Below are 13,595 nucleotides of genomic sequence, written 5' to 3'. Positions count from 1 at the left end.
AAAAACAGACATCAAGTATCAAAACAAAAACAGTCATAAAATGAATCCTGGCGCCCGCGGATCATGTCCTGAAAACCACGTCATCAACAAGTTCATCATAAAAACCAAAAGGGCAAGGGTTAACATATTCTTGTAAATCCAACACAAACTTTCCACGAACGCAATCGACAACCTGCAAGAATGAAAACAAGTTACGCAAGCAACGCGCAATCCGCTCCTTGGCTGGTGGCTGGTGCTGCAAAAAAAATCAAGTCACACAGAAAAACAAAGCAGAGCGTGCTATTGTCGCAAACACGTTCAAGCGTCAAACAATTGGTCACTGTCCACCTAGTCCATCACCCCGTCGGGTGAGCTCAAAGTCGTCACACGTCAAATCGTCCAAAGTCTTGCTGTTCGATACTAGTTCTGTCTTGTCTGACCATATCACTGAAATGGGCCTTCTCCATCACACCGTTTTGTTGTCGATGGTGCCCCTGATTGATCATTGAGCCATGGTTCCAGTCTGTACCACCCCTTCAGGTGAGAGGAATTTTATCCTCAATTGCAAACACATCACCCCAACTTCAGACCTCTCTGGCCAATCATACTGCACACACACACTCAAAGTTAGTATGTTAGTGTGCAGGCAAACATTGACTCCTAATAGTAACTCTTCACATTTGGACATAGTTGTCAACATGACCTATTGTAAAATCTCCAATTCAATTTTCCATAAACTCGCCCATCAGATTCATCGCAAATTGTCATATATGTCTATCTGGGGGGGCCGACTGTGGGACCCGCGTGTCAGGGGAGCCTCCATAACCTCAGATTGCTCCTACAAACTCGGTCTCTATTACTTATCCTAATTAAATTCAATAAAGATGGGTCCGACTATTCCCTCTGGATTTTTACGTCATCATTTGGCTCTCCCCCTTTTTCCTGTTGTCTAGCTCAAATATGTTTCTCAGTCTGCTTCACTTTATTGCCCCTCTTGGCGAGTCTCACTCCCCCCTCTCAAATTTTCAACTTTAAAATTCACGCCCAATTTTACAAAATTCTTTCTATATTTTTATCAATTTTCTGACCAATTCAACACGTTCCAAATTTAAACATAATCTTGTGGCTTTCCCCGAATTTTTATTCAGCCTCTTCGCCTTCACACGCAATTTCTACGGAAATTAATAATTTTAGTTATTATTGTTAATCATCCGTGGCCCTCGTAAGGACAAGCCGCACCAGTAATGGATGGATGGATGGATTGTTAATCCTAACCCCAAATGCCTATCATAAATTGCCATTTAAATCAATTGTCGCAAGGGTCATGTCAATGTATTCGTTATTTAAAGCCCTACTGTATTCCTTTTTTTAATTAAGTAGTGCCCTTTATTACTATTTTGCTGACTATCCAGAATTCCAACTTTCTTATGGCCCCTCACCCCTTCAAGCTGAAATATGCATCCTATAAATCAGTCGCAGTTGATGTGTAATTAAATTCTGTTGCTTTGATAAAGGTCAATTAAGTTTAGCAATTCAGCCTTCTGTTGCCCGAATCCAAATTTTCACTGGTCCAATTATAAAATTTCATTATTTCAGTTAGATTAATTATGTATTCGAAATGCTAAGTTACATATAAAAATGTATGATTCAAATTATTTAATTTCTATTGATCAATGTCCACTTTGCAAAGTTTCTGATCACGCTGTCGTATAATTTGTCAGTGCATCTTCACTGACCATATCTATGTATTTTGTTTTTTATCCCCGTTTCAGTGTCAATAAGCAGCCTTATTATTCCCTCTTTTATCAAAACTCCTCAGTTATGTCTGCCCCAGCACCCAAACACACTTCCATCCCTTTTGTCCCACACTCCACCAACTTTGTAATGCTTCAGCAGTCTTTAGCAATGTGTCCAGTTTGACTTCATGTGACTCGTGCAAGTCTTTAGCAGCCTCTCCTCTTAGATTCTCATGATGATGATTCAGGGCTGGACCGTCCGCCATTCTCAAATGCATCCATCTTGTCTTTGTTCTTTCAGTCTATTTTTTTGATCTGCGACTGTGTGTATTCCACCAACTGTATGGTTCTTGTCCTGTGAAGAGCCGTGCTTGCCCCCTTCAAGCATGATAATAGTTCCTGTTGTTCTCCCAAAGGTCAAAGGTGTCTCATGACCAGGGACAGTCCTCTGTTGATTTTGAGGCAGCCAGTAGAGTACAAGGACTCAGTTCAGGACTTGTGCCATGCGCTAGGGCAGAACACACTGGACACAAATTTCACAAAACTATCTTCGTGTTATCAGTCTTCATGTGTAGTATTTGTTCCTTACACCCCAAATCTTCCTATTAACATTTTGTATCCTATCAGTTGCGCACACTCATCATCTTACTATCAAGCCGCCCTTATCAAATGTTTTTTTTTTTTTGAGTAATCCATCCACCCTACCCATTAACACGGCTAAAATCCTCGTTCCAGTGTTTATCATCAAATAAAGTTCCGAAATCCTTTATAATAAACTGTAATGTAATTTAACAATCTACCAACATGGTTGTATATGCGGTGAATGTTATTGTTCAATCTATAGGTCATACAGCGCCTGTGTTCTAACTATGACACTCCTCCTTGGTTTACCATCTCATAAATTATTGTTGTCAGCAGCGCTAAATGATAGTGCTTGAAAGTGAATGTCTTATCGCCCAATTTAAAACACATGCCGCATTTGAGCGAGTATTTATTCATTTATTTGCCATCCTCATGTTAGCTGGCATGTGTCAGAATTAAAATGTAATTTTGCTTTTAATTTTAAGTCTTTCAAAATTGCTATATCCTTACTGCACCGAGATAAACTGTTAAATATATCTTTAAAAACAAACAAAAACAATCTATGCTCCTGTTAGCCTGCAATTGTCCAAATCAAAAATGTTATTTTCTTTTAATTGTCTTTCTTTTGAACCTCTAAATCGCTCATGTTGCTAACTTAACCTAACCTTAAAGAAAGGACAAACAGGTTACTCCCAATAGCTCCTCATTATTTACGAGTTAGCCCCCCCCCTTTCTTGAACATTCTCTGATCCATGCAGTCTTCCTCCTCACACGCCTGCACCCACACAGGGTGTGCACATAAACGCACACACCGAGTGCGCACACAACCGCACGTACACACACACACTCGCATCCGCACGCACGCACGCACGCACGCACGCACGCACGCACGCACGCACGCACAATCCATCTCTCATGTAGCTTCTTTGCCACTTTCTATCGGTCAATACCATTCACAATTTGCGCTTCCACATCAGCATATACATTCCTTCAATCTCACTGCTTCAAACATTCACTGAGAAACTCACACTGTCCCTGCCCCGCCCGGGCCATAGCACCCCCCCCGTGCGAGGGGGGGGTCGCGGCATCAATGTTGACCGGTTACAGGCTGGCCATTTCCTGCAACAATCATGATGCCGGCCCACCGCCCGCACGAGCATAGCACAGGCCCACGCGCACAGCCCAGACCCGCGACTACGCGCGAGTGCAGGCACGCTCATCAGTCTCAACTTCTCAAAGGGCAGGCCAACTTTGCTGTTGCGCCCTTCATCATGTTCACATTCGACATCTTTCAATGTCTTCTACACAACATTTGTTGTCTCTTATTCTCATCCTATCAAGCCACCGTTCTAGTAACTTTCTGCCACACACGTCTTATTTTCTCTATTGCACACACGCCCTATTTTCTCTACTGCCACACCTTGCTCATCTTAGTTTCTCTAACCAACTTAAACACACCATTGTACACTTCTCAATTTCCCTATTATCGCTCAAAAGCCTCCTAAACATTCTCCATTACTGATTTCTTCCATAGAACACACATCTCACTCACACACACTGATATACACACCCACTCATGAGGATCCTCTGCGCGCACACACACTCTCCCCCCAATTTGGTTCATTTTGGATATTTTAGCGGTCTGATCTCTCACAGGAGGAACTGTTACCACCGGATATTTTTTGAGGAGGCCTCACTTCCCCTCGGGGATCTCTTTATTAACCCCAGCTATTTGAATACGATCGTCACCGCACCCTTGTCCGCCACGACGAAGCACTAGGTCCCTGACCTATCCTTAGTACGCGTAAGTCCCTGACTTTACCGTACACGTTACACACGTAAGTTCCAAACTTATTCACCGTATGTATCTTAACTTCATGCACTCCTTATTTGATCTGAACGACAGTCTCCTCTTAAATTTCCTCTTTCAATTTGCAGCATTTCGACTTATAGTAACAGGTATTCTGCTTACCTTATCGGTGATGAGCTCAGGGTTTAGGAGACGTCGTACCAGCTCAACGTTGTGCGCTTATTCCAAACGGTTCGCCGACCGGGAGACAGTGTCCCTGACACTGTCCGGTGTCTTGGCTAAAGACCACGAGTTGTCAATTACCCTTCTCTTGACATCACGTCAGGGTCACCAAGAAATTGTTAGGTTACGGATTCTAGTTATTGATCTGACTCCAAATTGTGATCAACACTTAACTCATAAATTGCTATGCCCTAATCCACACACTGGCGCACCTAACAATTTTGCGAGTTCGTTCTGTCAAAGAGAAGACCAGTAGATCAATTAGACCAAATTTACCAATTATTTATTCCTGACAAAGCGCACTAATACAGGCCTGGGTCCCGGGTCCCTCACACTAAAACTCGTGCGTTTTTGTGACCACCAAAAGACGACACATTCTTCCGGGTTGCCCAGTTTTAAAGAAACACAATATGAATATTAAAGCATGCAAAATATTGTGAGATGATTGGTGGATGGCCATCTCCTCCCCGTCCAGGTGTCACTGAGGTCAGGCGGTTGGGTTTTCCCCTCGATGCCCAGTCCCATAGATGTGCTGTTGTTCTCCTTTCTCACCGACCTTGAGATTATCTCGTCCGGTACTCCCTGTCTGGGCCTATACACAACACTTCGAAGAAAACAAGTTCATGCAGTTTGCCTGCACATTCCTCGGCCCCCACCAATCCACACGAGCACTTCAATACTAGATATTAATATGATTATAAGTTTAACACAACCTTAAAAAATATGTTTGCAAACTCCCAAAAACACATTTTCCTTTAATAGATAAAGATGTGTCCTTGTACCACAACCTGAAATGATCACAATATGTAGTATAATTGAGCCCCTTTTTTCCCCAGTGGTATAGCTGCGTAATCATATATCAGACCTCGAAGCTCAAAAGTCCATGTATTCCACCGAGCCCATTTCAACTCTGCTGCTAACAAAAATAGCATATCAATGTTATGACTTGCCTATGGAGTATGAAAGAGGATCTTATGAGCAGATTACTCCACCCTGCATTTTCTGAGTCAGTGGCAGGGTTTCCCAACCTTGATACATTAAAAATAATAAAACGAAGAATCTGCCGGCACCCCACCCAAAAAAATGTCAAGTATGAATGCTAAAATAATGATGTGAAGTCTGGGCCTGTATAATTGAACATAAAGATGAAATACTCGCAGAAAGCTACAATTTAAATTATACCATTTATTTAATTTATTATTTATATAACATGGTTTATGGTTTATGGATATGGTTTATTGTACCTTCTTTCAACAATAGAACTGAGTTTTAATTGCTCTGCCTGTCACCATACGTCGCTGACCGATGAACAGATATATACGTATGTCAATAATACATGTCAGAGAAATTAGGGCCATGGCACACTGGTTGGGAATTACTCGGCTTTGATTTATAGCATTTCAAATAATTGAGCAAGTATACAGGTTATATATTTTCTCTCCATTTTTCAGAGCATTTCTCCCCATTAGTCGTGGATGAGCCAGGGCTTTTTCCAGATGACTGGTGTAAGGCCAGGTACACTCTGTCACCGGATTGGTCACCAATCAAGTACATTTGAAACAATCAACCACATTAACGTCTAAGGGCAATTTAGAGTCAGCAATGCAAATAAAATATGTTTTGGGGGGAAATGCTGGAGCAATTTGGATTATTCAGGGAAAAGCCTCCTTGCAAATATACTATTTGATATTAACACATACAGTGTCCATGCATGTGCTACATTGACTTAAGTCAGTTACATATCACAGCTCTAGGGGGAGCTCATTGCCTCTCCGGAGATGCTAATGCAATTTTTGTTAACAATTCTCAAGACACATGCACGCAGTCAGTAATAGCCCCACCCTTCAGTACAGAGAGGGGAAAATAAGTCACAACGGAAATGTCAATGTGAGTCATCGAAGCACTTGTTTAATATTACAATAGGGTGGCTCAGTTGACCATGGCATACTATCGTGTATGTTTTTTTAAGTGTGTCACAGACTGAGGTGGGTGGTGGGTAATGGGTACGCTAGAATCTGAAACCTTGGCAAGCGGTGCTGATGGAAGTCAATCATACCAAAGGACAAGTGCAAGCTGCCTAAAATGTGACAGAATGAGATCAGAGGTGGCTGAAAGAGTAGCAGGCGTGAGTGGGGGGCTTGGGGGGGGAGTGTGCCATAGGAAGTGTTGAGCCAGACGGGAAGACTTGACGGGAACACGAGAACCCTTCTCGCACTGACATCAGCGCTTCACCCATAGAGCACAAGTAGAGCTGTGGGCACTTCAGGTCAGAAGGTGAAAACAATAGCACAAACCACAAAGTGAGATCTTGAAATGAAGCGATAACACATTTGCTTGTTGGTGTTTCAATCAAAACATTTCCAATGCAAAAGTGAGCTGAGGCCGCAAAGAAAATGTGTGTTCCTGTGTGTGGTTCGGAGAGCACTGCGGCAGATTTATGGTGCCTGAGGGACGGAGGTCACATGTTGACTGTGTTACACGCCTAAGCGATCGCATACATCCATACAGGAAGCTGTAATTTATGCAAAAATACCCTCCAAGTTATACATGTGTCGAGGTCTGAGTAATACTAGTCTAGACCGTGAATGAGGCCTGAGACAACTTGAGTGTATCAGACAGATAAAGCTTCATATGGTCAGTGTTTCTGTCACTGATGAGCTTGTTTGGTAGAGGCATTTGCATGAACCTGTCCATTCCTTCAATTTCTTCTCTTGTTGTACTTACGAGATAGTCAAACTTCAAAAGTACCACAGTTTGACAGTGGAAATGGTTATCAATGACTGTTTACAATTTTGAGTTGAGAACTCCAAAATAATTGAAGTGTGCCTTTCTACCCTGGTCCTAATTTGCTACAACAACCACAATTTCCAATTGCATTTTTGGGGCAAAAAAAAACATCAGAAAAGTTCATTTTGGACGGAAGAGAAATGTGTTCTCTGATTTATTGACTGTGATGACAAAGGCTTCATTGTGAAGGGGGGGGGGAAGAAAAGTCCAGTTCAACCATAAACTGTTTGAGAGGAATTTATTAGACAGCCTCTGCTATAAATGAAAATATTAAAAATTTGGAGCAGAGGGCAAGTGTCCTTGAATAACATTCAGTACAGTGTGAGTATTTTTTTACACCTCTGATACATTTTTATGAAGAGTTGCACGTGTTTGTACCCTCAGAGCTTGAACAGCTGATTGGACCAAATATGGAAGCCACCAATCAGAAGCTGGGGATATTTGCCACCCAAATATCCCCTTCCCTAATATCCCTCCCTCCAGTTTACTCTCGGCCAAGACTGCACCTGCCATGTTAGTCAATTCACATGGCATTACAAATATAATGTCCCTGGCCTGGAAACATGGTGTATGTTACCTCAATAATGTCCCAGCGCAGACATGGGCCAGTGATCGCATCCAATGTGTAAGCAGTATGAAATTAAATCTTGTTGTGGAACGTCTTTGAAATAAACACATGATCGTGTTTGAAAGCGTCCGCAATGATTTGATGAGTGGTGGTTGAAATAGCATGGCAGCAGATAACCGTCCGGCAGTTTTAAGGACGTGGAAAACTAATGATAGTGCTGAGAAGGTTGTTACGAGTAAACTTATGGACTTCAATTGCCAGTATGTTATATCATACATTTTTTTTTCATGTTCTAAAGTAGCAGTTTTAAAGAATCCCAAGTCCTCTGTCTGATCTTTCAATAATTCAATAATTTCACATTTTAAATTGACCTGTCCTTGTAATTTTGAACAACTCTTACTCTATACAGTCTATAATGTGTAAATTGTAGGCTGCCCAGTGGTATACAGAGATAATTTACAAATGTGCTATTCCAGTTAGCTTTCTATAGATTATGGCTCCGTAACAGCAGATCCTTTTTGTGTTAAATTCATTAGTGAGTTCTATTTCTTGTTTAAGGGGAAGAAAAAAAAAAGGCCAATGTGACAGTGGTTTTCTTAGTTGTTTTCCGATCATTAGCAGCGAGCAAAACTGTTTGTTAGCTTTCATCTTAGTTTTCCGTGCAAACACGTCTTCAATGACAAACTTCAATTGTTTTCAAAGCCCAGTTTGATGTGTCATTGATGATTCAACTCGTGTTTTATATCCACCCAAGTCACTTGTTGAGCTGAATTAATGAGTCTGAGTAATGGTAAGAGTGACTGTTTAAACATTCCTGTATGGCATTCCCTGTTTGTATTTAAATACTGGAAGAAATAGCGACATATTTTTAGCAGGTGGTAGCACAAGCAATATCACCTCAAAAGTTGGTGTGTGACAGCTAGATGGGTCCGGATTTAGCTGAATCTGATTCCTCCAATTGGAAGAGTACTTTTGAGACAGTCATAACTGTAAAAAAGTACATGATTAAAAATCAACTGCTTTTTTTTTTACCCCTGACCCTGAACTTTTGGACCCCAGGAAACGTTTTGGCTCCAGAACAGGGGCAAATCCCCTATATCTGACTTAAATGGCCCTGATCTGATTACCTGTCCGATGAGCGGGCAGCTATTTGTACTTCTTCCAAGCAGCTGTAAAGTCAAATGTCAAGGGTATAAAATGACTGACCTCAAGGTACCAACCACGTGGAAAAACATTGAACCCTCGCAGTATGTTATGAAACGTATGTAGCTTTGAAAAATATCTAGGTAAATCTCTTATAATAGTAAGTCATACCTGCTCTTATCTTGACCAAAGCCACAGTGGCTGTGGTAGCTGTGTTGGCTGTGTTTTGTCTTAATTTTCTTATATTAAAAGAACCTCCCCAAGAGCCGCTGGTTGTGCTCAAACATGTTCCAAAGCATTGAACTAGAAGCACATTTTAGGATTTAAGGAAAGTATTTAATTTTTATCTGAATTTCAGTAGGAAGGTAGTATTTGAAATAAGATGGAGACAAGATCTGACAAGCCCACATTTACAGAAACAAATTATTACAGTAGCTCACAGCTAATCATATTAAAGAATCTACATCTATTCAAGTGTCTGTATTCCAGTTCACTTTTATTTGTCTGAGCCTCTTCAGGTGACCCAATTGTTTTTCTTTTTGAGGCACGTTAACCTGTGTGTTTATTCGTTTTGAGGACTAGATTTAACGCCCGTAGGCTTCTCGAGGCTCTTGCAACACAGGAGGTACCACTCCCAAACTTAACTTGTCTGCAAACATAACACCCGTTCCAACCAAAATTTGAACAAAGACAAACAGATCTCATAAGTACATTTTGAGCCATTATGATGGCAAACCATATTTTAGAGAGACATTAGAAGCCATCAAGAATCACCCAAAATCAGGGGTTTCCACAAGAACTGAACAAATGAAGAGGGCACATTTATCAAGACAAAAACATGAAGGGGAATGTAAGAGCAATGGAGCAATGTTTTAAGTACAGATGCATGACATACCAAGGGCCAAGACTTGATGTTGCCGTTACATCTTTGACTTCAGATGAATGTCTTTTTTTAAATCAAATATTGTTCAAAAGCACAAAGTTTTATTGCACATTGTATAAGTGTCACTTAAATGTTACACTTCTGGGAGTGTAGTCATATAGTATGACAGGCTGATAAAATGGTATCGGGTGGTGTAGTATTGGAGCATTTTTATGAGTATCGATGCACAGAATGAGCACAGAAAGCAATGGGACCTTAATGATGAAAAACAGTATGCACAAAATCAATTCAAGGATGTGTGAATAAACATTAATTGGTAATTATAGTGTGCAGAAAAGTTTAACAGTTCTCAGTACAGAAACACAACACAATATAATAAGTATCCTTTATTCACCAATATCATCGCCTTCAAATTAGATGATTCAGAGGTGTCCTGCCATCCATTTGGGAAACTATTGCAGCTGTCTTTGTACAAGAGGCGGCTCGCACTGAATTCCAGTAATTCAAAGACGCTATTTTCATTTTTAAAAGACAGTGAATCTTTCAATATAGTGCTTTAAGGCATCACACAATCAGCTCGAAGTATTGTCCTATACGTATGTCTGGCCTTTCCCAAGCAGATTACACTGGAGCAGTCCCAGAGTGATATTGTGGATAACTCTTTGGATTGATTTGCATCTCAATCTAGCCTTTGTCAGGTTAACCATGTTCTATATCGTGTGAAAAAAACAAGCTTGTTCAGCACACACATACACACTCACCAACGAGAACAGCATCAACAAACACACATCGTAATTGAGAAGATATTTATTTGAACACGTGTGTGATTTACCGGCGGCTGAAAATGGTTTGTTTATCTGGGTTTAGTTTATTTCGAGCATTATCACGCAAAGGAATTCTTTTCAAGACATGTCCTGCACTGACATTCACAAGGGCTCAGAAGATAGATTTGGTTCGAGTTTCCCTTTCATCAGGTTTATGCTTTTTCTGGGTTTAAGCTTTTTTGTGTGCATTTACTCCAAAGCAGTCCCTAGACACAATGCTGAAAAAGAGTTGATACAGAATTCCTAATTGGCATTTTCAGGCTCCAAAGCAGAAACAAACAGCATAACGGCACCATTCATGTCAGTGTCATGTAATCCAATGGTTCGTAATCAATATTTAAAAGAAATAAATGAAACCACCCAAGACACTTTGTGTTTTAAACCATTTTTTTGCATCCCAGACTGGTTTAGTCAAGTGCATGCTTGGTACTGACAACAAAGTGATTTAACATTTTAGTAACGTACATCTTTTTTTTTGTTGATTTCAAACATTTGTCGTCATGTTGTTGTTGTTGTTGTTATAGCATTAAGACCGTTGATTGTTTTGACTGCGTCGCTCCTCATCCGAACGGGCCTTCGCCTCACGTTAAGCGTGACACGCGAGAATCAACACGCAGGCTTTCAGCACCAGCTCAACACAAACCACCTGTTGGACTTGCACAACACATCACCACAGCAGACCTGCACAGCGCCACGGTTTCTTGCACACCCGCACACCAAAGTATAAACACATTAAATTCTCCAAAGTGCACACACATTCTGTCACAGAAATTACCCGTCGAAGAAGCCCAAATGATTCCAGACATGATGAGCGTTTCCTTGATGGGGCTAACAGGATAATCTAGCATTCATATACTCTTTACAGCTAAACAGCTCTGCGGCTTTGCACAGCACACATGCTAGCGAATTGCAATAATAATAAAATCTCCGCTGACAAAACATGTTGATCATAACAGTCATAAAACGTCTTTGACACTTGCTGTCAAAAATAAAAGAGGACCTATAATTTTGTTATTACACACAACCAGCACATGTGTAGAGCATCCATTTCCAATGTAATATTTTTCACTGAGAGGTTAAGTAAGCACCTGTAGTGTTCCCAGCTGTACGACACACGCGTGTATATATAATCTCAGGGGAAAAAAAATCTATTAGCATAAAACATCTTTTCCATCAACAGGTTAAATTCTCAAGCATTTTTTTCTCTTCTTTGCTCCATTGACTGACATCAAACTAATATTGATCCATTATATGAGCAATTAGAACTTTAAAAAAAGTTGCTTAGAGTGAACATAAGCTTCTGCTCTTTGCTCAAAATAGAATTTAAAATTTTAAAGACTAGGTTGAATTTAAAATGACGATTTATGTACCAAAAAAAAAACACTTTTACCCCTAAATGCTGAGGACGTATTCCATAAAAGGTGATTGTGTTCAAAACTTTAGTGATTATTTATTGTGCCAGAACTAATGGTAAACGGCATTATTTTTCTTTTCTGCTTCTTTCCCATTCCTCATGTATTATATTATTTTGTATAAATTAATATTAATAGATTGAAACTGAACTAAAAGCATGATATTGAACATTGAAATCATTCTCACTGGGTGCTAATGTAGGAAAACTTGAGTGAGTAAGCAGTTAAGTTGGAGTCCAGTTGAGATTGTGCCCACAAAGTAAATTATTTCACCAAGTCGTGTTTGACCCCAAGAGCAATTCACTTTGCCTGAGAAGATGAGTCACCCAGCACTCCTGTGTGACTCACCTCCTTTTTTAATTGTTTACATCCACAGCATGTCTGCCCTTCCTGAGTTTTTATTAGAAGGGAAGTTGGACAAATACTAGGAAAGTTTAACAGATCAGGTGATTTTATGTCAGCTATTTGGATTTATGCGAACATGTACAGAAAGTGTGATAGTAGTTGATCTGAAATAACATTGGAGGTTCCTTAATTAAAGGCTTTTATCTTTTTCTCTGCCTTAATTGTTTTGACAACACGTGAAATTGTCAAAATGCAATTTCAGATCAACCAGGGTAATATTACTTGTGTTTTTTTTTTTCAAGATTTAGCGTTAATTTCTTTCTTCACTTTTGATTTTCTAATTCAGTTAATTGGTTTTTGAAGCAGGTTTGTAAGATATTAGTTTTTGTTTTGTTTACAGAGACAATCTGTTCACTGAACTGCGGAGAATTATCTTTTTTGGACGAGTAATTAATCAGAAACTTTGGTCCTGTGTACGTGTGCGTATCTGTGTGTTCATTTGAATCTCTATTGTTCTCAATTATTGCACACAATGTGAGTTACAAGTGGGGAAAATCGGGGCACTCCTGCACTTAGTTACCTGGCAACACTTTGTTTGCAAAATACATCACAGTAGCTTATTTAAGGCAAGCTGTGAAATGAGTGTGTATTGCCACAATTGTGTAGCAACATTGGCGGTTCATTTTATTTATTATTATGAATTATGTCAAATGTAGTTGGGATTCCCAAAATAGACATGCAGATGTAAATTAATAGCCTGTATAGGGCTATCCACCTTCGGTGCAAAATGAAATAATATTCCGCCAAAACCCCTGTGATAGGTCAACTGAAGTGATAGAGGTTGACGTAAACCGGTAGTGGTGTAGGAATGATTCACGAGCATGTAGCAGCATGAGGTCCGGGATTCTATAAATCAAGCATCTCACTGACCACATCACATCCTCCACTCCACACCTTTTAACATCCCGACCACACCAGATTCAGCAAGAAGCCAAAGCTGCGAGGTTTGCCAAAGCTGACCGCCCTCCAAAGAGAGTACAGAAACATGCCCCGAGAGCCCATCCTGTTCCGGACGCAACATTTTTTGTTTTCTCATCTTGTATATAAGGTTTGAGCTACGTCTTTTTCGCTCATCCATCTAAGGTTGACACATAACGTGCGGTTGGCTGCGTGTGATCGGCACACAGCGGATGCCAGACACCACATGACCGCCTGCAGAGAGACAACAAGCGAGGCTCACTTGTTCTCTACTCGAGCATTCTGTGCCGATTTGGGGAATTTATTGCTCCATCTGTGTGTTTTCG

At 40.4% G+C, this 13,595-nt stretch overlaps 1 protein-coding gene across 1 annotated transcript in view; it reads left to right on the top strand.

Moving 5' to 3' along the window:
- Positions 1-13,595, top strand: part of LOC148404437 (uncharacterized) — a 99,463-nt gene that overhangs the window by 59,375 nt on the left and 26,493 nt on the right. The gene's annotated exons all lie outside the window — the stretch shown is intronic.

Source organism: Syngnathus floridae, chromosome 1 (assembly GCF_059516105.1).
Source record: "Syngnathus floridae isolate MCC-2025c chromosome 1, RoL_Sflo_1.0, whole genome shotgun sequence".
Classification (NCBI taxonomy): Eukaryota; Metazoa; Chordata; class Actinopteri; order Syngnathiformes; family Syngnathidae; genus Syngnathus; species Syngnathus floridae.
Note: the sequence above shows the minus strand (reverse complement) of the source record. Positions and strands in the feature narration are given on the sequence as shown.